The 23905-nt window shown below is 33.9% G+C and overlaps 1 protein-coding gene across 1 annotated transcript in view; it reads left to right on the forward strand.

Moving 5' to 3' along the window:
* The first annotated feature begins 389 nt into the window (after positions 1-389).
* LOC106623596 (uncharacterized) overlaps positions 390-23905 on the forward strand; it is a 33541-nt gene continuing 10025 nt past the window's right edge. The window contains exon 1 of the mRNA XM_036367253.2: positions 390-592. The gene's annotated coding sequence lies outside the window, so the exon portion shown is untranslated. The remainder of the gene's footprint in view (positions 593-23905) is intronic.

Raw genomic sequence — 23905 nt, forward strand, 5'->3', positions numbered from 1 at the left:
GTCAGTGCAGCGCTTCGCGTTTAAACACGTTTATCGTGAAAAAACATCAGTTTTTTATTTTAAAAAATGTGTACACATGTGAACCCATCTCAACGGCAGTCGAAAAAAAATTTCACTTGCATATTCATTATTTTTTGTATTACTTAACACTTGTTTCATTAAGTTGCGACAAGTTCAAAACAACAAACATTTGGTGTCAATTAAAGGACACCTATTAAGAGGGGAAAGCTACTTTATATCTACACGTACACGCACATGTTCGCATGAACATATGTATGTATATTCATACATACATTGAATGTTTGGTTTCCTTTCAACCCGCTTTTTGAATATCCAATGTTAGTTAATGGTTAGAGAAGGGAACTTTACTGACCACCTTTTGCTAGTTCTTTACTAGCCGTTACTAGCCGTTGGCCGAAGGATAGTATACCACGGCTGGTCATAGACAGTACACGCTTTTATTTTATAAGTACTGCGTCGTGCTTCAACTTGTTTATAGAAGTTTTCGAGTGACTCTGTTTTTTTAATTTGGTGTCGAACGCATTTACAAAAAGTCTGTTTCGCAAAGCTCGATAATTTGGGCAAAATCCAAGTAAAATAAATACTATATTTATTTAATGAAGTGTTTTTCTATTTAACTTTTCAGTGAAATATTACAAACATATTTTACGTTGCAAAAAAATTCTGTAACAAAATTAAATTGAAGACACATGATTATTACATTTATTTGCTTTCGGATTTTCATTCAATGTTTCTAAACTAGTAACAAATCAGTTTAGGTACATTTACACTACATAATACATAAGTAAACACAGGTAAAAACCAAACTGTTATGGCTAGTACTACATATGTAGTATCATTCAGATTTTTCGCAATGTATTGATTTAGTTCCAAATGCATTAATTTTAAATATATTGATTAATATTTGTAGATTTATGGAAAGTTTGTAGAGTTATGTGAACATGAAAGAGTCTGTTAAAAACCCAATTACTTCTTATTAAGTTGTTGGCGTATAATTTTAAATAATCAAATAAGAACGTTGGTTATTTCTGATCTCATTTATATTATATTAAGATTTAAACAGATTTCAATGATCCTCAATATATACACCTGTAGGTCTTATGTAGCTGCAATGAGATGAAGTGATTAACGACAGTCCACCACGATCTGATCGTGAACTATTTATGACAAAAATTACATAGTTGATAAAATCTTACTAATATTTCATAGAAATTATTTGCCAAACAATGTTGCCCAATTCAACTAATTGTTATTGTTATACAAAGCAAAAAACTTCTTTCTGTAGACATACTAATCAATTTTACCATAGAACTATAAAACTCAAATAATTAATGCATGCTCCTCGAAACTGACGATTTTTTTAAATATAGAATCTTATTAACTATAATGTCGTTTAGTTATAAAAGGAATAGCATGGCGTAGCTCACATCTTACACCTGCTTCGTTTATCCCACTACCGTTGTGAAATCGAAGAAATGGTTTAAGCAGAGCTCTCTGACGAAAATAGAACATTAAATTTTTCAGGCCATGAGTGTGGTGCTTTAACTGCACCTGGGTTTGTGCAGTACATGTGTTTAAACGTTATTCAACAATTATGTATGCGTACACATGTTTGTGCAATTGTACCTTTGAAAAACTAACTGGTCACCACGTCCAATATTTGTGTCTATATATATCTACACAGGTATGCATATAAACGTCAAACCAAATAATGGTAAAAATAGACATTGCGATAATTTTTATTTTGCGTCTTAATGAAAAATACATTAGGTTGCGATTTTACCAACGAAGCAAATCCCTCTTTTTTATTCATTATTTCATTTCATTATTATGAAAATTTGATTATTATGAAAAGTTTCCTATGCTTTCGATCGTGGCATATTGTGTCGCAATTTTTCATCTTTTTTCATAATGCTCATATACAGGGACACATCCTGCAGTGAAATCAACTAATTATAAACTACATTTCCACTAGTATAAACCGCAATATCAGTTAGTCAGCTGACTGTATTTTTACCGAGCAAGCAAGTCGTACTTCTTACATGTTGATGTCCTACCAAATTTCAATTGTGACGTATGTACAAGTATATAATATACTAGTAGATACGAACATGCATTGCCGTGGCTATGGTATACAATAAAATATTCAATGTAGTGATTATATTTTTTACGAAAAATGGCAAACCGTGTTTAATTTTAATTGTTTAACTTTTTCTTGTGGTTTAATTTTGAAAATTATTGATACAAATATTTGCTATCGAATTTCTTTTTTTTTAAATTTAGCCAAAATAATTTATTTAATTTTTGAATAGAAATATATTTCTTTTTATGAAGTTTTTGACTTTTAACATAATTGAGATATAAACTATCCTATATTTTAAGTTGGCTCAAATTGAATGCAGAGTGCTTAATTTCACTAATATCGGTGCAGAGTTTACCCCGGACAAAACGTGAAGCGTAATTTTTATATAAGTGTATAGATAATAAACCAATTTTATATCAACGAAAAATACGCATAAAAATCATATTTTATTTATAGACTCAGTCCAAAGCACAAAATAGCGAAAAAGCATACCAGCGGGTAAAAAGGTGGGGTTTCTAATACTTTATACATTTTATTAACACTCTTCCCACTTACTTCTTCAATGTTTTTGAATAATAAATCAAATGCGTTTTAGTATCTTATGCTTTCACCACATCTGAATTAAATTTACTTTCCTGTTGATGTTGGGTGGGAAAAATTTGTTTTTCACGAATTTGAAAATCAATAATGTATAAATCAGTTCATACGTAGACTTTCAGTCAAAAATATTTTTTCAGATTACACCGGAATATATGAATATAGGGGTAGCAAGACTAAACAGTTAATAAGAAAAACAGGAAAACATTTATTTAATGATATAAATAATGAAAAAACGGTTCTTTTGAAATCTGTTGACTACATGCTTAAGTTTTTGAACTTGCAGTACTTCGATGTCAATTGGGTATTTTGTTATTATAATTCACATATCATTCTCATTGTTGCTTCAAAAGAATATATAGCCACTGTAGAATTTTCAAAAAATCTTTATTTTTGCTTAACCTATGCTTTTTAGTCATAAAAATATGTTTCAAATTGATTTGTAAACTTTTTCAAACGACTTGAAGCGTATATAGTTACCCCACTCCGGCTCAGCTATAGGTATATGTGAAACTTTAAATGCGTTTTTCTCAAAACTACTTTTTTCCAATTGGCGAGACAAATAACTGTGACAATGTTTATCCGATCGACTTCAAATTATCTTTAGAATTGGATTTTGCATAGAAATTCGTAGGAAATTTTAATTTAATTCAAAACTTTTTTATGGCCAGTTTTGCATGAAATTGTTAAATAAAAATTTAATTTTTCTATTCAACTGCCTATAATTTTTGAATGAATCAATATATTACAACTAACAATGGCTAAGTTCGAGTGTTACCAAGCATTTTAGGCTCTTGCAACTTGAAAGAATCAAAGCCCGGGAAATTCTTTCAGGTGCTGGCAAAACTTTATATTAAACAAGTAAGGAAGTGCTAAGTTCGGATGTAACCGAACATTTTATACTTTCGCAAAGCAAATGGTATACTCGTTTGAGATTTCTTTGTGGATTGACCGATATTTTCGGTAGAAGGTCAACTATAGGCACTGGGGTCCACATATTCAGTACTTAGCGGCTTGAACAGTTTTGGTTCGATTTAGACAATTTTTGGTCACAAGGTGGCATACTTTAGACATATTATTCACGCAAAGTTTTACTCCCATATAATCATTGTTGCTTGATTTGCATAGTGGAAAGTGAAAGAATCAGATGGAATTGAAAATGGTGTTATATGGGAATTAGGCGTGGTTGTAGTCCGATTTCGCCCATTTTCGCACTATAACATAGAAATATGATAAGAACGTTATGCACCAAATTTTGTTGAAATCGAGTAAGCAGATCCCAAGATATGGGTTTTCACCTAAAAGTGGGCGGTGCCACGCCCACTGACTAATTTTGAACGCGGTTTCTATATAGTCATCTCATACCATCCGAGAGGTAAAATTTAATGTCTCTGGCGTGTTTAGTGCTTGGTTTTTCGCGCTTTTAGTATTTTTTAACAGTACCGTTATATGGGGAGTGGGCGGGCTTGTCACCCGATTTCACCCATTTTCCCACCGTCAATAGAGGTGCTAATTTGCTTCCAGTGAATTTGGTTATTATAGCTTTAGCGGTTTAGGAGATATGCACATTAAACTTATTAGGGGCGGGACCACGCCAACTTTTTAAAAAAAATTTAACTGCAGATGCCCCTCCCTAATGTGATCCTGTGTACCAAATAACAGTCTTGTATCTTATTGCAGAGCTTAGTTATGGCAATTTATTTGTTTTTGATTAATGGCGCTTTGTGGGCGTGGCAGTGGTCCGATTACGCCCATCTGCAATACCAACCGTCTCACGGTATCAAGAAACATTTATACCAAGTTTCATAAAGATATCTTAATTTTTACTCAAGGTAGAGCTCGCACGGACGGACGGACAGACAGTCGCCCGGATTTCAACTCGTCTCTTCATCCTAATAATTTATATATATATAACCCTGTATCTAACTCGATTAGTTTTAGGTGATACAAACAACCGTTAGGTGAACAAAACTATTATACTCTGTAGCAACAGGTTGCGAGAGTATAAAAATGTAGCGAAAAGGTACAACTTCATTGTTCGACGAAGTGGTGAATGGATTACAATCAAATTCGGTATTACATTAACTAATTTTGAAGTCCATAGACTCTCTTAGTTTTATTACTATATTTTACTTCCCGTCAGCGAAAATTATACTAAAATCAAAGAAATGGAAGGGCTGATTGCATTAATTTTTGACATTGTTAAGGTATACTTGAGAACTTATTTTCAATAAATTGTTTATATATACTAGCTAACCCGGAAAACATTGTTTCGCCACATACGTTATTTTTAGAAAATGTGTTTTTTGAGAAAGATTTTTTAAAATAAATAAGTGTTTGGGAGATGTTATTATAACTGAAATATGAATGAAGAGTTGATGACAATTAAAGTATGCTTTATCTAAGTTAATAAATTATTATTTATTAAAGTAATAAATATTTATTAAATTACAATCGTTGATAGCTATCTATTCATCAAAATTAGTTAATTTCTCTACTACTAATTATGCAATAAAAAATAAACAATGATTAAACTCACTACGCAACGGAATGTACAATATTTTTGATCAGTCCGTCTTTAGCGAATATAAACAAACGGGAAAGTTTGCCCACGCGAGAATATGTCACAAAAAGTTTTCCGTGGGAAAAAACATGGTGTACACATATCCAAGTCACAAGTAGACAACCTTTGGCCATGTGACTTATTGATCGTCATTGCTAATACCAATCTAACTGGAAATTGAGAGCGTTTGAATTCAATTGGCCCATCTGTAGGAATCATGAGAATTCGAGGCAGCAATACATTTTCGCGGAACTTGCCATTCAAAATTTTGGCTTCGATAATGTTTTTTATTAATTTTTTAATTACTAATCTTGTGTCTTGCAAAGCCGTAGTGGGTTCAATATATGAAGCTAAATAACCGGAGATCCAACCCATGCCCAGAGTCAATTGGATAATTCAGTTTCCCTAGCATCGATAGATTTTTATGACACCAAGTCCCCTTTTTTTAGCATATGTAAATTTATTACTGAATATGCTCAATTTAAACATATCAGTAAGTTTACAAATCCTAAACTCTCTAAATTAAAATAAACGTGTTAACTCGAGCTAACTCAGAGCCCTTTTCGAACATTTAGCTAACGGATTGGCATGATTTCTAAGTTTCGAGAGTTTCGTCCAGCTCCTTTCAACATCAGGCTTAACCAATAGGATGCAGATAATCTGTGTATATGTTAACGTTACGAACATACCACGGTGCGCTTGTTATTATCCTTAATATTTTGGACTGAAATATCCGTATTTTCTCAATATTAGTTGCACTGTAGGGAATGTTACATACCATACATCCAAAAAGGTTTTATAATTGTATTGTAGATGAGTATTTTGAAAGTTAGTTTTAGCCTAGAGTTTTTATGAAAAGGCCGATTAAAGCTAGCTGCTTTTAATTTCATTTGTATTATTTTGGCATATGTATATGTCTTTTCCAGGTGAACTTTCTATCTAAGTGTATCCTAAGTGTATGTTACATCATTTGCTGGGAAATATTTATACCATTTAATCTACTTGCAGGACATGGTTATTCGCGTAATATAAATATAACGGGTTTACATTCTTACCATTACCATTCTACGATGAGAATTAAGTGGTCCCCAAACGATTTTCATGCTTTTCTAAGACCTTTATTACGGCATAATATGGCTGTGTCGTTCGCAAAAGTGGATGTTTATACAATTCGATTTATCGGGGTATCTGCAGTGTAAATTATAGGCCCAAGAACGCTACCTTAAGAAACATCAGCTTTTACTGGAAACTAATCAGTGATAATTTCCGATTTTTTCACATACATATGTTAGACATATGACTCAAGTATATTGTAACATTGGATAGGTAAAGTTTTATAAATTTTGTGTAGTAGGCCTTTATGTAAAACCTTTTCAAACGCTTGTGCTACGTCAAGAAATATTGCACAGAAAGTTCCTTCGAATAATTTGGGAATACAGGGTAAGCTTATTGGTCTGTAAGAAGACGCCTGTGTGTGGTCTTTTCCTGGTTTAGCTGTCATTAGTATCTGCGCCTTTTTTCATGAGTTTTGAAAGTGAATTTGTTTTAGAATGGCATTAAAGAGCTCAGAGAGTAGTGCTAGTGCAACACTTGGTAACTCTTTTAGTATTTTCGGTATAATATGGTCATAGCCTGGATATTTTTTTTGGGTTCAACTGCTGAGTGGCATTTACAACTTCCAGGGTTGATGTTTTAACCGTTTCTTGAGTTTCAAGACCATTTTCGATTAATTCAGGCAACATAAAATTATTAAACTTTTCAAAACAATTAACCTTTTCTTCGTTACTAATGTAACGTAACGTAACTCGTCCAATTACTATTTGTGTCCCTGATTGGCGTACTCACATCAGCTGGGGGTTTAAAGTTCTTATGTGCCTTCCAGAGGGAAACTTTTTGGTCGTCAGATTTTCTATGTATGATTTGACATAATGGTCTTCTGCTTGTTTCAGTGCACTTTTCAGCTTTATCTATGCTAATTTTAATCGTAACTTTGAAGCAGGAGAGCAATGCGCTTGCCATTCTCTCCGCAAGAGACGCTTTTCTATTACTAAATCTTCTATTTCAGTATTTGTTATTGTTTTTGGGCTCGTAATAATACTTTTTCTCTTCGGAGTTGCTAAGGTTGCCGCAGAGGCGAGTATGTTATTAAACTTAGTAATGTATTAATAAATTCCGTATTACTGTTCAAAATTGGGCTGATGTTAATATGACTACTAATAACTTTTTTGTATTTGAGCTAGTTTGTTTCTTGGCTTGTTAGTTTCAGTTCTTAGGCAACTATCACCGCTTGCTCGTAAATTTTTATTAAAACTGACAAGGATAAGTCAGCAACCGTCATAACTCATACAAGTTGGCAGTAGATTTTCCACGAAACCGCAAGGTCTAGTAGGTCGGGCATTTTTCTCCAATCAGTGGGCCAATATGTTAGTTTACCTAGAGAAATACAATCTAAATTGTTGTGTTTATTTAAAATAGTATTGTAAAGTTGGCGTCCATTTGGGTTTATCAGACGAGAACCCCAATAAACGTGCTTCGCATTACAGTATCCTCCAGCTAAAAATCTATCCCCTAGGGTATCGAAAAATTCCTGAAATTCTTAATTTTGGAAGGCAGTAAGTGGCGGACAGGGTTAACTCTTTGCCAAAATTATTTAAGGTTATAGAGATATCTGGTAGATAATTGGTGGCATATGGCTGTAAGACGCAGTGTTTAAGGCGGTTTCTTAAAAGTACCTCAGTGCCACCGTGCGCTTTACCATCGGGGTGGTTTGTAGAATAAAATATAAAAATTGTATTTATCCGTCATGTGCATTTCAGACAGGAGCATAACGTCAATGGCATGCTCTGTTAAGAATCATGCTAATTGCAATTTACGTGGATTTACACCATTCGCATTATTTTTTGTTAATGAAAATTTGTAACACATTGTTTTGAGCTCTAATTAAGTATTGAATCATATTTTGTATAGTCAACATGAATTGTGTCATGCACTTGGTAAAGTTTAAAGTCAGTGCATCAATATCTCCATTAGATTGAATCTGTGGAAACTGATCTGAATTGTTCTTAAAAACATTCGCATAAGACAATTGATTAGACATTAGGTTTTGCGAATTTAAGACGGATTTTTCAGTAGTTTTTTCTACAAAGTGGATTTGAGGTTTGTTTACCATTTCAATCCGGCGAGCATGGATGTTGTTGGACAGCCTAACTTTCATATCTTTTTGTGCAGGGCAGCCACTGTAATTAACTGTATGATTTTCTCCGCAATTACTAAATTTTTTGGTAGTGGCATTGTCTTTCTTAGACATGCATTTTATAAACAACATAGTGTGCATTAGGATTTCGTATGTCTGAATTCTTGGCAGTTGGTACATTGAACTGGACCATTTCTTTTGTGTGGCTCTTCTACAGTTACCCTGCGATGTAGCAAACATTGGCTGGGGTACTTTGTTTTTATTAAAAATATTTATAGCAGACTTAATATTAAAACCAGCCTCTTTTAATTCGCCCGGCTTGACTGTGGATTCTATCCCCTTATTTACAACAATGAGACCTTTAGAACTATTCAGTTGCTATGAGTAATAGTTTTTATTACTCGATGATACAAAAATTACAACTTGCATAAATCCTTTTTCGGTATATGTTTGAATTTTAGTCTCATCGATATTACCTTTTCACAAGGCACTACATGAAAGTTGTTTGTGCCAACAATTCTGGAAATGCTATTCACCAACACACTTGAGCTACGGCCACGCAAGTAATTTGGTGAAGCTTTGGTATTTCCAACCGTGGGAGTACCCTTTACTTGTGCATTATTGTCTTCACTTTGTAAAACAAATCTGTTGCTACTTGAGGGTTCTTTAATTTTATCACTAGCTGCACTCAATTGCATTTTGTTACGGTTAGAATTTTTGATTGGGCGATTTATTGCTGGGTGGTTGTATGTTGATTGCTATCGTTGGGCTTTTAGGTAGTATCTTTGCCGACTTCGGCTTCTGTTTATCAAGAGCGGGTCACGCAGTGTCTACAGTTCCGCTGTTGTTGTTTTTTGCCGTTGTTGATGTAGACGTTGCTGGTGATGTTGGCGCAACAATATTAAAGTAGGCATTAAAGAGCCTTCGGACTGGCGTTGTGCACCCATTTTATAACGTCTCCTTCTGAATAAAATATTGTTATAATTATTATTGTACTATTATTTATATTCTTAGTCCCCTGGCAATAACTGTTGTATCATTGAATTTAATCCATTGACATCCACATTTTTCGCTGGCAAAATAGCTCTTTCTGCCAGCCATTCAAGATTTTTAGATTATTTATGAATACTGGGAAATACAATACCTATATTGTCGATGAGAGTATTTTTATACTCTCGCAACCAGTTGCTACAGAGTATAACAGTTTTGTTCCCCTAACGGTTGTTTGTATCACCTAAAACTAATCGAGTTAGATAAAGGGTTATGTATATATAAATATCTTTATGAAACTTGGTAGACATGTTCCTGGGTACCGTGGGACGGTTGGTATTGCAGATGGGCGTAATCGGACCACTGCCACGCCCACAAAACGCCATTAATCAAAAACAAATAAATTGCCATAACTAAGCTCTGCAATAAGATACAAGACTGTTATTTGGTACACAGGATCACATTAAGGAGGGGAATCTGCAGTTAAAATTTTTTTTAAAGTGGGCATGGTCCCGCCCCTAATAGGTTTAATGTGCATATCTCCTAAACCGCTAATGCTATAATAACAAAATTCACTGGAAGAAAATTTAGAACCTCTACCTACAGTGTGAAAATGGTTGAAATCGGGTGACAAGCCCGCCCACTCCCCATATAACGGTACTGTTAAAAAATACTAAAAGCGCGATAAACCAAGCACTAAACACGCCAGAGACATTAAATGTTATCTCTGGGATGGTATGAGATGACATTATAGGAACCGCGTTCAAAATTAGACAGTGGGCGTGGCACAGCCCACTTTTAAGTGAAACCCCATATCTTGGGATCTGCTTACTCGATTTCAACAAAATTTGGTGCATAACGTTCTTATCATATTTCTATGTTATAGTGCGAAAATGGGCGAAATCGGACTACAACCACGCCTATTTCCCATATAACACCATTTTCAATTCCATCTGATTCTTTCACTTTCCACTATGCAAATCAAGCAACAATGATTATATGGGAGTAAAACTTTGCGTGAATAATACGCTTAAAGTATGCCACCTTGTGACCAAAAATTGTCTAAATCGAACCAAAACTGTTCAAGCCCCTAAGTACTAAATATGTGGACCCCAGTGCCTATAGTTGACCTTCTACCGAAAATATCAGTCAATCCACAAAGAAATCTCAAACGAGTATACCATTTGACTTTGCGAGAGTATAAAATGTTCGGTTACATTCGAACTTAGCTTCCTTACTTGTCTGAGTTGGTAATTGTGCAGAAATCAGTCAGTAATTTTATGCATCCAATATTTTCATGTACAGATAGTTTTCTATTGCCAATATCAAACAATTTTTGAGAAACTTTCGGCAGATAAATCATGCAGCCTATAAACGACCATGTTCACTCTCAGTTGTATTTTTTGAACATTACGCCACAGTCGCAATGACTTTAAGCAAGCGTTGGTTTCATTAGCGTACATTGAACGTGGAATAACGGTAAGTGTCTGTCTGAAATCACCTGAAAGGAGTTACAGAGTGCCGCCAAATACAAGGTGCGTTCCAAAGTAAAAAATAAACAAACATTATCGACTTCCAGTAAAAATTGCATGACATTTCATCTATTGGAAGTGAAGTTATTGCATTTTAAGTGTCAGTATGTTTTTGTCATCGGTGCGAAAATGAGCTTCGAACAAAGAGCCAACATTAAATTTTGTTTTAAAATTGCCTGATGATTGCCTATCTCGTAGCATTGTTTTCAATATGATTCCGAAACGAAATGCCAGAGTGCTGAATGGAAGGCGCCGGACGAGCCAAAACCCAAAAAATCGCGCCTGGAGAAGTCAAAAGTGAAGACAATGCTGAATTGTTTTTATGGTTCCAAGGGTATTGTCCACAAAGAATTTGTTCCACTCGGCCAAAACGTTAATGCGGTATTCTACCTTGGAGTTTTGAAGCGTTTGGTGCGCCGTATTCGGGCAACGAGCTAAAACACTCGTTCGACATTGCTTTTGGACCGTGCAAAAAACTGTATTTAAGCAGAAGGAGACTATTTTGAATAAAATTAATTGATTTTGCCGATAAAACCATTTGTTCTGTCTTTTTTTTTTAAAGTCCTGTTTACTTTGGAACGCAACTTGTAGTTTGTCGTTGTTTTTTATATATTTTTTCGCATCAAGCGAAAGTTTATGTGCCATAGTGCATTCATCCCAAATGACAATTGTTTTTTTATGTTGCAAACTGCATCTGGGTTATTTTGATTGTGTAATGGCTTATATGTGAAATGAGCTGTTCTGCCTACATCTAATAAAGTTGCTGCAATGCCAGGTGATGCAACGGCCATTGCGATGCCATTTCGTGTTCGTATCTCAGTAAGAAGTAGCGAAATAAGGAATGTTTTGCAAGTTCTACCATGTTCCATAAAAAAAGTACGTGTGGCACTCGGGGACTGCCACGGTAAAGCTATTACACAGAATTTTTTATCAACTTATGCAATTTTATTACAATTATTTATTTATTTTTTATGCAGTCTTTTTTTTCTTTGATATTAATTCAAGTTCAAAAACATTGAATGTTACTTGTGTTTTCGAACGCACCTTTGGATTATGTTTGGAAGTGTCTCAAATAAACCCTGGGCCGCAATATTCAATATTTCTTTCCAAAACACGCCTTTAACCATAAAACAACATGAAGAGTCCAAATAGCTCCAATCCTATAGCTATTTGAGACATCTAAATAAAAAACTATATAAATTCTCCGTTAACTCTTAGACAAGAGAAAACTAAGGTAGATGCTGAACCGGTTAACTTACTAAAAAAAAATTAAAAAGGATTTGCTACTTAAATAGGAAACATTCTAGATAAGATTCTTGTATAAAATTGTGCCAAATAGACCCACTTTATGGTTATTCAATAAAAAATTTTGAACAAAAAGAATGATATTAAGAGTTTGATCATCGAAATTCACCTGCATTTGTGATAATAATAAAATGTATGTAAATTGAGTACTCACTTATTTTCTTTCATTATTTTTTCATCACATTCTTCACTAATAAATGCACTTTGTTTATATATATTTAAAACAGTTTATATATAAATTTACGCGTACTCTCCGAACATGCGATTGCCTACAAGCCCCTTTTCGCAACGATGGTAAAAGTTAAAGATCATAAATTGAACAACTTTCTGACGTTCCTTCTGGAAGGGAAAAGTGTCAACCCCGCAAACCCGCAAAAACAGGAAAAATTTACAAAAATGTCAACATAGTTCTTGTCGATTAAAAATATTTTCAATTCAAAAATATTTGTCCATGGCTCGCAAAATCTGCGTTCATATATAATACATAAACATTTCGCATGAATCAATTAGTGTACATATTCACATACATACTAGAAGCCCGACAGACGTTGTCCTGTCCCATGTCTTAAATGTAAACTTTTTGAAATTAGCTGTTACAATTAGACCGTTTTGATGAAAATTTTTATTAGAAACTTACTACAATATCTAACGTCATTCATATATATTTATCACAATCCGACCAATTGATAGCGTGTCAATATGTATATTAGAATGCTTTCAGAGATGTTAATTGTAGAAGCTGTATTGAATTGAATGAAAACTTGAAGTCGTTTTAATTGATAGCGAAAAGGTTGAATCTATTTTATAACGGGTATTTATACTTAGAGTTAATTATCTACAAAAACTTAAGTTATCGTAATGCCATAGGATGTGCAATTTTTTTGGTTAATCCTTGAAAGGTATTAACAAATAAATTCGATGGTTTTTCTACTCTAGAGCACGCAACGTATAATTGGCCGTGAGAAAAGCACGGATTTTCTGAATCTAATCCACAAATCGTCATTGTTTGACCTTGTGCCTTATTAATAGTCATCGCAAATGGCAAGTAGATGGGTAATTGTAAATGTTGAAATGGTAACGGCGAATCTGAAGGAATCATTGGAATCCGTGGCAGAAGTACAACTTCACCTTGAAATTTTCCACTCAAAATAGTGGCTTTAAAAATGTTGCCCATGATTTTTTTATGACTAATCCTCATTGGTCCTTTTGTATTTTTCATAGTATTTTATTTCTAAAAAAAATGCCACGTCTTCGCGTATGAGCAAGAAATATAAACAAATTTATTATTTATTTATTTACATATTTCTTAGTTTTGTATATCCACTATTTCCTGCTGTCTCTTCAATTGATTTGATCCGCTTGAGATATGAGAAATACGATACGCCTAAAAGTATGCAAACACTGAGCGCATAAGGTTAATTTCCGTTACGAAATTTCTTCTATCATTCCCCAAACTCAAAGCCTGCGATAGAAGCTATGTAATAGCTAAAAAAGAAAAACAAAACAGTACTTGTCAAAACTGCCAACATAATGCGGTCGTAAAATGTTTTTTTATTCATCATTTAGTAGTGAAAGGATATGACAGTATCATACTTAATTTCACCATTTATATCTGATTAATTCAGATGCACTTCGATTTGGTGAACTCATACCGAAATTACTGATTAGTAAATTCGCAATGACAATGGAATGATCCTCATAGAAATCATTGCTTCATTGTAAACTGAGTCGCCGAATGATATCGTTAGATCGTTGCACCTACTATGATGTCGATACAATATATCATCAGTCATCGAATCTTTGTGATTATCCCACACCATTTATGATTGGGCCGGGAAACATCTCGTTCATACTATAGCAAATAATAGATGAATTTGTGTTCCTGTGCAGTAGAATTCTGGTTCAGCAAGTATACTGTCCCACTGATGGTCACTTTTTCACCGTTTTCGAGATAGACAAAGAAATAATGTTAAAATCGCTATGAGAATGGCATTAACTTGACTTAATGAGAATAATATAAGCCGACTTATTTTCATTCCTACTCCGTAATGTTTGCTGGTTAAAAAGTGACAACGGGAGACACCCGGCGGGGATAACTGGTTGGTTGATAGAACTAACTATATTACATGGAAATTATAGTATATTACCATTATTATATTCGATTGCTCCTGGATGAAAATCGCGATTAAAACTCAAGGGTTGATCGTATAGGTGTTAAAAATTGCAACTGTATGTATTTTTCAATGCTGAATCGTGAGGTAATAAAAAAAATTGTGTCCAAAAAGAAAAAAATAAGTTATATTTGGGGTCGACCACCGTTAATATTTAGTGATACCAAAAATAGATGTTGGCCGATTCTCAGACCAATCCTGATTAGCTCACCAAATTTAATCAAAATCGGTCCCGCCGTTTCGGAGGAGTTTGGCAACAAACAATGTGACATGAGAATTTTATACAAGGAGCAATTCAAAAGTTTCAGGCCTTTTATTAAAAAACGAATATTATTTGTTTTTTTTTTTTAATTTATTGGTCGCCTTCAAAATAGTCTCGTTCCGCCTGAATACAACGTGTTGCACGTTCAAGAAGGTTATCGAATGACTTTTTTAGGTTATTTGCCGGTATAGTGTTGAGGATGGCATCAACGTCAGCATAGCGGTTTCCTTTCATGCCCAAATGTAGTTTTCCGAACAAATACAAATCGCAGGGTGCCATATCAGGCGAATACAAAAAGTTTGGGTCCTTTTTGGCCTCTTTAATGATGTCTCTTGAATGTTGACCTCAGAAGTCTTTTTCGTGTTGTTTCAAAGTGTGCGGGTCAAATCGAGCACAAACCTTTCTGAGGCCCAAATTTTCTGTCAAATTACGCTAAATCGACGCTGCGGATATTGATAATTCCGATTCCACATATTTAAGCGATGATTTCGGCTCTTTTTTAATGAATTCACGCACAAATTCCGTGTTTTTTTCGTTCACAACATCTTTTGGCCGACCCGAACGTTCGTCGTCTTCCAAATCCTCCCGTCCCTCTTGAAAACGTTTAAACCACTCGTGAATACGGCTACGGGATAGACAATCATCGCCATAAACTTGTTTCATCATTTGATGAGTTTTGGTAAAAGGTTTACCAAGTTTAAAACAAAACTTAATGTTGGCTCTTTGTTCGATGCTCATTTTCCGACCGACACTACAAATGTAATGTCACATGTAGCGCGATATCTCAGCCTATATACAAGTCAGCTGTTATATAAATTTTATACGACAACACTGAAGAATACACAATTGAGGGACAACAATTTTAGACAGATGGCGCCACTAGAAGCCGCGTTGTTTAAAAAGTCCTGGAACTTTTGAATTGTCCCTTGTATAATAAATAAAAATAAACATATACATGGAGTAAGGTCAGCCGGACGTTTCAAAATCATGAATATCAGTTATATGGGCCTAAGGTAAGTTTTCGCCCGATTTTATCCATTTTAGGCACAAAGATACATTGTTATTATAAAAACACGCTTTATTAATTACATTAAAATAACTCCCACATTGACCGATATGTGTGGCGTAAAGTCAATTGGAAGTTCAAAAAGCTTTAAGTTAGGTATATGGAGGCTAAGGGAAGTATTGATCCGATTCAACCCATTTTATAATATTATATCAAAGAAACATTTTCACTGATTTTAAATTATATATCTCACAAATTGACCGATATTTTCCGCAAAAAGTCAGCCATTAGCTCCGCGGTCTTTCTGGCATCTGGGGGCTTGAAGACCTGACTTGGCATACCTTAAAGAAAATATGCGTGCAAATTTTTATTCCGATATATTAGTTATTGCTTGATTTGTATGCTAGGTAGTCAAAATATCAAATGGAATTTAAAGTTGTGTTATATGGCAAGTAGGCGTGGTTACTGTCTATTTTCGCACTGTAACATGGGAATGTAATAGTCTTATGTACTAAATTTGGTTGAAATTGGTGGAGTATGTTCGGAGATATGGGATTTCACCCTGTGAGCCGTGCCACACCCATTGTCGAGTTTTGACACATGCTGCTATATAAAGTCCTTTTGTGTCATCTCAAATGTAAGATTTAATGTCTCTGACGCATTTCGTTGTTGATTTATCGCAGTTTTAGTAGTTTTTAACAAAACCGTTAATGGGGAGAGGGCGTGGTTATCATCCGATTTCACCTATTTTTATGCTGTCACAAGTTGTGTCAAAATTATATGCCCTGTGCAAATTGATATGATGTAGCTTGAATAGTTTGGAAGATATATACATTAAACATATTAGGGGGCAGCGCCACGCCCACTTTAAACAACTTTTCAAACCTCATTGCAATTCATGGTATCAAATTACGGTTTTGTATCTTAATTTGCGGCTTTGCTATAACAATTTATGGGTTTCCGATTAATGTCGTTTTGTGGGCATGGCAGTGGTGCGGTGGGAAAATAATTCCAGACCGCGCCCCTCTTGTCCGGCCTGAAAATAGGTAAACATCAAATAAAATTAGCATAACTATAAGTTTCTATAAGTTGGAACATTTTTTATTATAGTATTTTATGTTTACTATTTCAGTTAATCATATTTAGTTCTAATCTCTTGAATTAGAATGGAGTAAATGTCATAATTAAACGATGTTCAAATGTTACAATATGTCAAACACTAAAATAATTTTAGCTGTAATTAATGTACTCGTACAGGTATTTTTGTACAAAATATACCCTCTATTCTTTACTTGCCACATAGAAAGCAGACATCAATTTTAAATGATAAAGATAGTTAGTAAGTGGACTCGTTTCACTTCTGGAAGGGCTTACGGTATTCGTTAGTGTTTGGTGTAACCACAATTTGTGTAGATTTATTTACCTATAAATGTACGAGTATGTATGTATACATATCAATCGACTACTTTTTGGCACTATATGACGAAAGACGAAAATATATACATACATACATATGTATGTATATCTAAAACTCCTTTCCTTGTAAAATTTTTATTTGCGACTTAAAGAATACCATATTTTGAAAACTATACAGTATGACAGCACATATACAATTTTTAATAATAGTGAAGGTAACTTCGGAATCAGAAAAAAATTAATTGACAAATAGTAAAGCCACAAGTGCGCCTATTAGATGGATAAATGTAAAAATGTGGGTATTTCTACGATGTACGTATTTTTTTATACTCTTACAATGTGTTGCTATAGAGTAAAACGCCTACTTCCCATATAACATAATTTTTAATTCCATCTGATTCTTTCACTTTCTAGTATACAAATCAAGCATCAATGAATGTATCGGGAGAGAATCCTTTTCTGATAATTGTATGTCTGTATGTCAAAAATGGGTTGAATCGGATCAAATAATTTCCTTAGCTCCCTTTACATATTATAAAGATTTTCGAAATTCCATTTTTCTTTATATATATATGTGAATTGATCGACGAATAACCGCAACTTCCATATACTACAAATAGTAATGGTATATTTTATTCTAAAAACCTTATGCCGCTTACAGGATGGTTGAAAAGTTTCTCCGTTTGAAATGAAAAAATACAGTTTTTGGTACGAAATATATTTTGTTATTCAATATAATCTCCCTTAACTTCAATACACTTATTCTGATGATCCTCCAATAATTTTATGCCATCCCTATAATGTCTTTCCGGAAGCTCTTGTTTCAGATTTCTGAATGGGTAGTAGTCGCTGGGTGCCAAACCTGATAATAAACATGACATATTAAATGTGCTGGACTGAAAGGTAGAATCTTAGGGATTGCGTTGGTCCTGTTTAAATTGTAGATCTAGTGAAATCGATCTATTTAAAGTTTATTACGAGATACGCAATGGCTTTAACGAAATCGGTCGAGATCTTGTAACCTTCACGGAAAAATTTAGGCACTACGAAAAATTGTTCGAATCTTTTAAGTGCCTGAATAATACTCACGAATCCTCCAAACCTGCTCCTAAGCGTAAACGTTCTTCCGATGAAGTAACACTTAGTTCCTCTGTACAGTAGAGAACGTCTCCACCCATTGACCTAATAAATCTCTCTTCTCCTTGCCCTCAAGGTGATAAGCCGTCAACTTCCAAAGAGCTCAATTACCCAAAAGCTCTATCTAATAGTAATAAGTGTCTCACAATTACAGAGGCTCCCCCTAATAACTTAGTAGCATCTGTTAAAAATTTGGTAGTTATTCCATCAAAAAAGTCTATATTTATTTCCAGACTTGCCAAAGATACCTTGGTGGAGGACATTAAGTCTTACATTTCGTCACGTTAAAAATTGAAGATATCAATATCCGTAAATTTAACTGCAATTATGATAGAAGTATATCATCATTTAAAATAGACGTATCTCTTGAAACATTCAAAAAGATCTTAGATAGTTCATTCTGGCCACCTGGGGCTTTTGTACGCGAAGTCATACTAAAGAAAACATTGCTAGATTACCAAAAGCAACCACCGATATAAAAAACTGATTGGTAGAAATTCGCTAAGCATTTATTATCAAAATGTTAGAGGTCTTACTACAAATTTAACCGACTTGTATTTAAACAGTTCCAATTTTAATTTCCATCTAATTGGATTTACAGAAACATGATTAAAACCTCACATTTATCTTATTATACCTTATATATACGGACTTATCTGTATACATGCAGCATGCTTCTTTAATAAATAGTGCTACTTCGATGGAAAATAATGCGGATTCAATAATCGTATTAGGAAATCGTGAAAAGCTTTCGATGACTATATCGTACCGATTTGCAATCGGTCATGTTTTAATGAGTTTTTCGAAAAAATGTCCGAGTTGGGTCTGAACCAAATTAATTTGATTCCGAATAAATTTGGTAAATGCTTAGATTTAGTATACGTTGGTACCTCTTCAAAGTGTTCCGATATTCAGAGTAATCCTCTTGTTCTAGCTGAGGACTCGTATCATCCTGCTTTGGAAATATCTGTCGTAATCATAGGCAATGAACGGGATAATAACCATGAAACTTCGTGCTTCTATACTCGGTTTAACTTTGCAAATACTAATTTTAAAAAGTTAAATACAGAACTTTCTACAATAACATGGTCTCTCATTTTAATAACATTATTATGAAATTATTGAAAAATATGTTCCAATAGTAATTGTTAATAAAAGTAAAAGTATAAGTCCGTGGTTTTCGAAAGAGTTATATAAATTAAAAACCGGAAAAACTCGAGCCTTTAAACATTAAAAAAAAAAACGGTTCACTTGTTGACTATTCTAAATATTTTGTATTGCGTCGAAAATATTTTGACCTAAACAAATGTTATAATAATTACTTAAATAAAGTAAAAAAGAATATTGTAAGTAATCCAAAATCTATCATTTCAAGTGACAATGATATTATTTATATCCAATATGTTTGCAGAGTTTTTCAAGTCAAACTACTGTAATAATTCTTCCAAAACTTTTTCTGATCAGCACGTGCTATGTTTGGATAATTTAATTACCGCTCCAATTATTTCTGAAGAAGACGTCCTACTTAATTTAAATAAGTTAAAACCATCTTTTAGTTACGGCCCAGACATGATACCCTCATGCTTCCTAAAAAATAGTGCCAAATATATTTACTTGCCTTTGACAAGGATATTTAATTCCTCTATTAAACACGGAATATTTCCTTCAATATGGAAACAGTCATTTATAATTCCTTTGCATAAAAGTGGATTTAGATCCAACATTGAAAACTATAGAGGTATCACAAAACTATCAGTTATACCTAAACTTTTTGAAGCTATTATCACTGACCATATAACCTTCGTAAAGGGAAATCGACTCTAACAAACTTGCTTGAATTTGTAAACCATGTGTCATTGGGTTTAAGGGAACATAAGCATACGGATGTTATATACACAGACTTTAGCAAAGCTTTCGATAGAGTAAATCTCTCGATTCTCATACATAAACTTGATCTGCTGGGCTTTGAGCCAAGATTTCTTCAATGGGTAGCTTCCTATCTTTATAATAGAACACAACGAGTGATATTTGAGGATACTCCTTCAGATACGCTTAATGTTTCTTCAGGTGTTCCGCAAATTAGTCAGTATGGAGCAAGTTTTTAACTATTTTGATTTGGGAGTTAATATGGACCCTAAGCTTAATTTTTGTCTTTATATTGATACCATGGCCTTGAAATCAAAAGCTGTCCTCAGTTTTGTTAAACGTTAGTCTAAAGAATTTAGAGATCCGTATATTACTAAAACACTTTATACAACTTTGGTTAGACCTATATTGGAATATGGCTCTGTTGTATGGACCCTAGCTACCAAATCCATTCTGACAAGTTAGAGTTTGTTCAAAAACAGTTTTTACTTTTCGCCTTAGCGCATTTCCGATGGGATTCTAGGGTAAGTCTACCTCCATACACTAGTCGTTTAAAACTTGTTAATCTACTTACACTTTCTAGTCGTAGGGAAATGCTTGGCATAATATTCTTAGTGAAAATCTTAAATGGAACAGTTTGCAGTTCTTTTCTCCTGTCTGAAATTAAATTTAATATCCTGGTTCGCTTTTTGAGGCAGTTTAGACCTTTACTGTTAAAATCCTGTAGATCAAATTTTGAACTAATTTTACCATGTCATGATTTTAGGTTTACCATGTCATGATTTTAATTCTCATTCCAGCACATTTGACTTATCTGACTCTCTTTTCAAAATTAAAAAGATTTTATAGTTTTCTCTTAATACATGAAAATGTAACAATTTATTATATCGTAACTATTAATCTTAGCCGTTGAAATTTTTGTTTCTGTAGCTGAGCAGTTTTAGATCTCAACACTTAAAAAACACTCGCGTCGGTTGTGCGGGAGGAGTGTAATCGTTGGGTTATTATATACTCCATACGAATATAGAAACGAAGCAACAATGCAACAACTTGGAAACGACAACGGAAATAGGGCCGAATATATTATTGGTCATCGAATCTTTGTGATTTTCAAACAAAATTTTTGATCGGACCAGCAAACATGTCGTCAGGACTATAGCAAATAGTAGACGAATTTGGAGTTAAATGCTGCTTCGGCAAGCATACTGTCCCAATGATTGTCATCTTCTAGCAAGTCTAGTGCAAGGCATGCATCAATATAGGTTGAATACTGTTGTCCATTTCTTTACGTGCGAGTATATCTTAAAATGACATTGGTCCGGTAACATTAACAGTCGCAGATTACATCACTCAATCTGCCTTGGATCGACTGTATGTATGTACACGACCCAAATTATTTAATTTGAATGCACCAGAATATCCATTTTTTCGGTTGAGCCCAAGTAAAATAGTGTGGATTTATAGCAAGATCAATTGTTATTTCGTTCGGGAAAAATGCGCGTTTGCCGCTCGTCTGTTCGAGATAAACAAAGAAATAATGCTAAGTTCACTATGAGAATTAAATTAACTTATAAGCTGCAAAATTATAAGTATAACAGTCACTGCTATGATCGTGGCTCAAATAAAACAAAAATAAAATGAAGGAACACTGTATTAAGATTGTGAAAAAGGAAGCTGGCTTCGTTTTCATCCATACTCCGTGATGTTGGCTGGTTGAGAAGTGACAACGGGAGACACTTGGCGGGGATAACTGATTAGTTGACAGAACTTCACATGAAAATTATAGTATACCACAATTATTATATTCGATTGCATGTTGTAGATCTGTGAATGGATGATTTTAATTCTCATTCCAGCACATTTGACTTATCTGACTCACTTTTCAAAATTAAAAATACTTTATTGTTTTCTCTTAATAAATGAAAATGTAACAATTTATTATATCGTAACTATAAATCTTAGCTGTTGAAATTTTTGTTTCTGTAGCTGAGCAGTTTTAGATCTCAACACTTAAAAAACTCTCTTGCCTTTTTGACTCGGCTAATTCCGCACGTATGCGGATTGAGCCCCTCGCGTCGGTTGGGCGGGAGGAGGGTAATCGTTGGGTTATTATTATTATTAAAAATTCAACGATGCGTTTTGAAGGTGAAGACTCCTTACAGACTTCAAACAATTGTTCATAAATTGCCTTTGCTTTTAAACCTTTCAAAACAAATAATCTAATCACTGCTCGATATTCAATTTTTTCCATATTAAAAAGAATACTCTGACACCTCAACTTCAAATGGCTTGTAAACAAAGAATTAATGGACAGAATGGCTTGTACCTTTGCATGTGTTCTTAAGACAGATGTACCAACTTGAGGAAAAATTTGGAGCTAGAAGTGCTATTTCTTGGTGAGAGCAAAAACGTTTCAACCAACCTATATATCGGTCAGTGTGTGAGTACTATAAAGGGTTTTCCAATAAGAGTGAAATGAATTACAAAAAAAAAAAACACCAAATGCTAAGGAAATTCAAATGTTTTTTATTTATTATGCAGTACAATCGATACAATTGAGTTCTGTATATAACATCATTCAAATGGCCCCCACAACTTCTTTTGCAGGAACGAAATCGATGAACTCAATTTAAGAGTAATTTACCACTAAATCAAGTCATATGTCATGAATAGCACGTTCAATATTGACTCCTAAAGCTTTAAGAGAGTCTGGTTTATTGACCAATGTTGAAATTATCGAATCTCCAAACTTTGCTCGCAATAATTCGGTTATTGCACGTGCTGTGTGGCCCGTAGCCCCATCTTGTTGGAACCAGATGTTCTTAATATCAACTTCTTCCAATTACGGCCATAAAAAGTTGGTTATCATCGATCTATATCGCTTCCATTGACAATAACGGTGTCACCAGCTTAATTTCGAAAGAAGTACGGACCGATGATTCCACCAGACCAAAAACCACACCAAGTGTCAATTTAGGTGAATGTAATGGTTGTTCATGAATAATTTGTGGATTTTCTTCGCAACAGAATCGACAGTTTTGTTTATTTAAGAGTTGCAATTGGGGAACGATTATTTTGTTAAAAAAATTTAATAATTTGTAAACGTTGTTCTTACGTATTTTTCCATGATGAAATTGTAAACATTACTGAATACAATGAAAAATTTAATTACAGATCACGACATATTACAAATGGGCGATACGACATTTAAAAATCGTGTCATACCTATTGGCTTATGAAATTGCTTGGAAATATTTTTCCAAGTATATTTGAGCAATTTTAATATTGAGTATAATCAGCTCAGATCTTTTCTGCTCCCAATACACTCTATATAGTGATTTATGACCGCCTACAGTTTTTTAAACCGTATAGGTTGGTCAAAATGTGTGATATTTTAATGAAATTAAGTGGACAAGTTTTCCTAAAAACTATGTGGTTCAGCGTTTAACAGGACTTTGATCCCTTCACAATTTCGTCGAATAATGAATGTTGAATTCTTTCGCAACAATTTTTAACATAAAGCTTTTGTCAACACCTGAAACTAATTCGCCGGCTTTGATACTTGCAAGTTACAAGTGTAGGAAATGTTCGGTTACTCCCGAGCTTAGCCCTTCATTACTTGTTGACCATTATTTGGCTATAGATAGGTGAGAATTAACTTATGGAGAAAGCTTGATGTAACTTATAATTAAGTTTAGGTGACTTATTTGTTAATTTATGTATACAAGTGCACATGTACAAGTTGTAATACATGTTATGTATT

This window comes from Bactrocera oleae, chromosome X (assembly GCF_042242935.1).
Source record: "Bactrocera oleae isolate idBacOlea1 chromosome X, idBacOlea1, whole genome shotgun sequence".
Classification (NCBI taxonomy): Eukaryota; Metazoa; Arthropoda; class Insecta; order Diptera; family Tephritidae; genus Bactrocera; species Bactrocera oleae.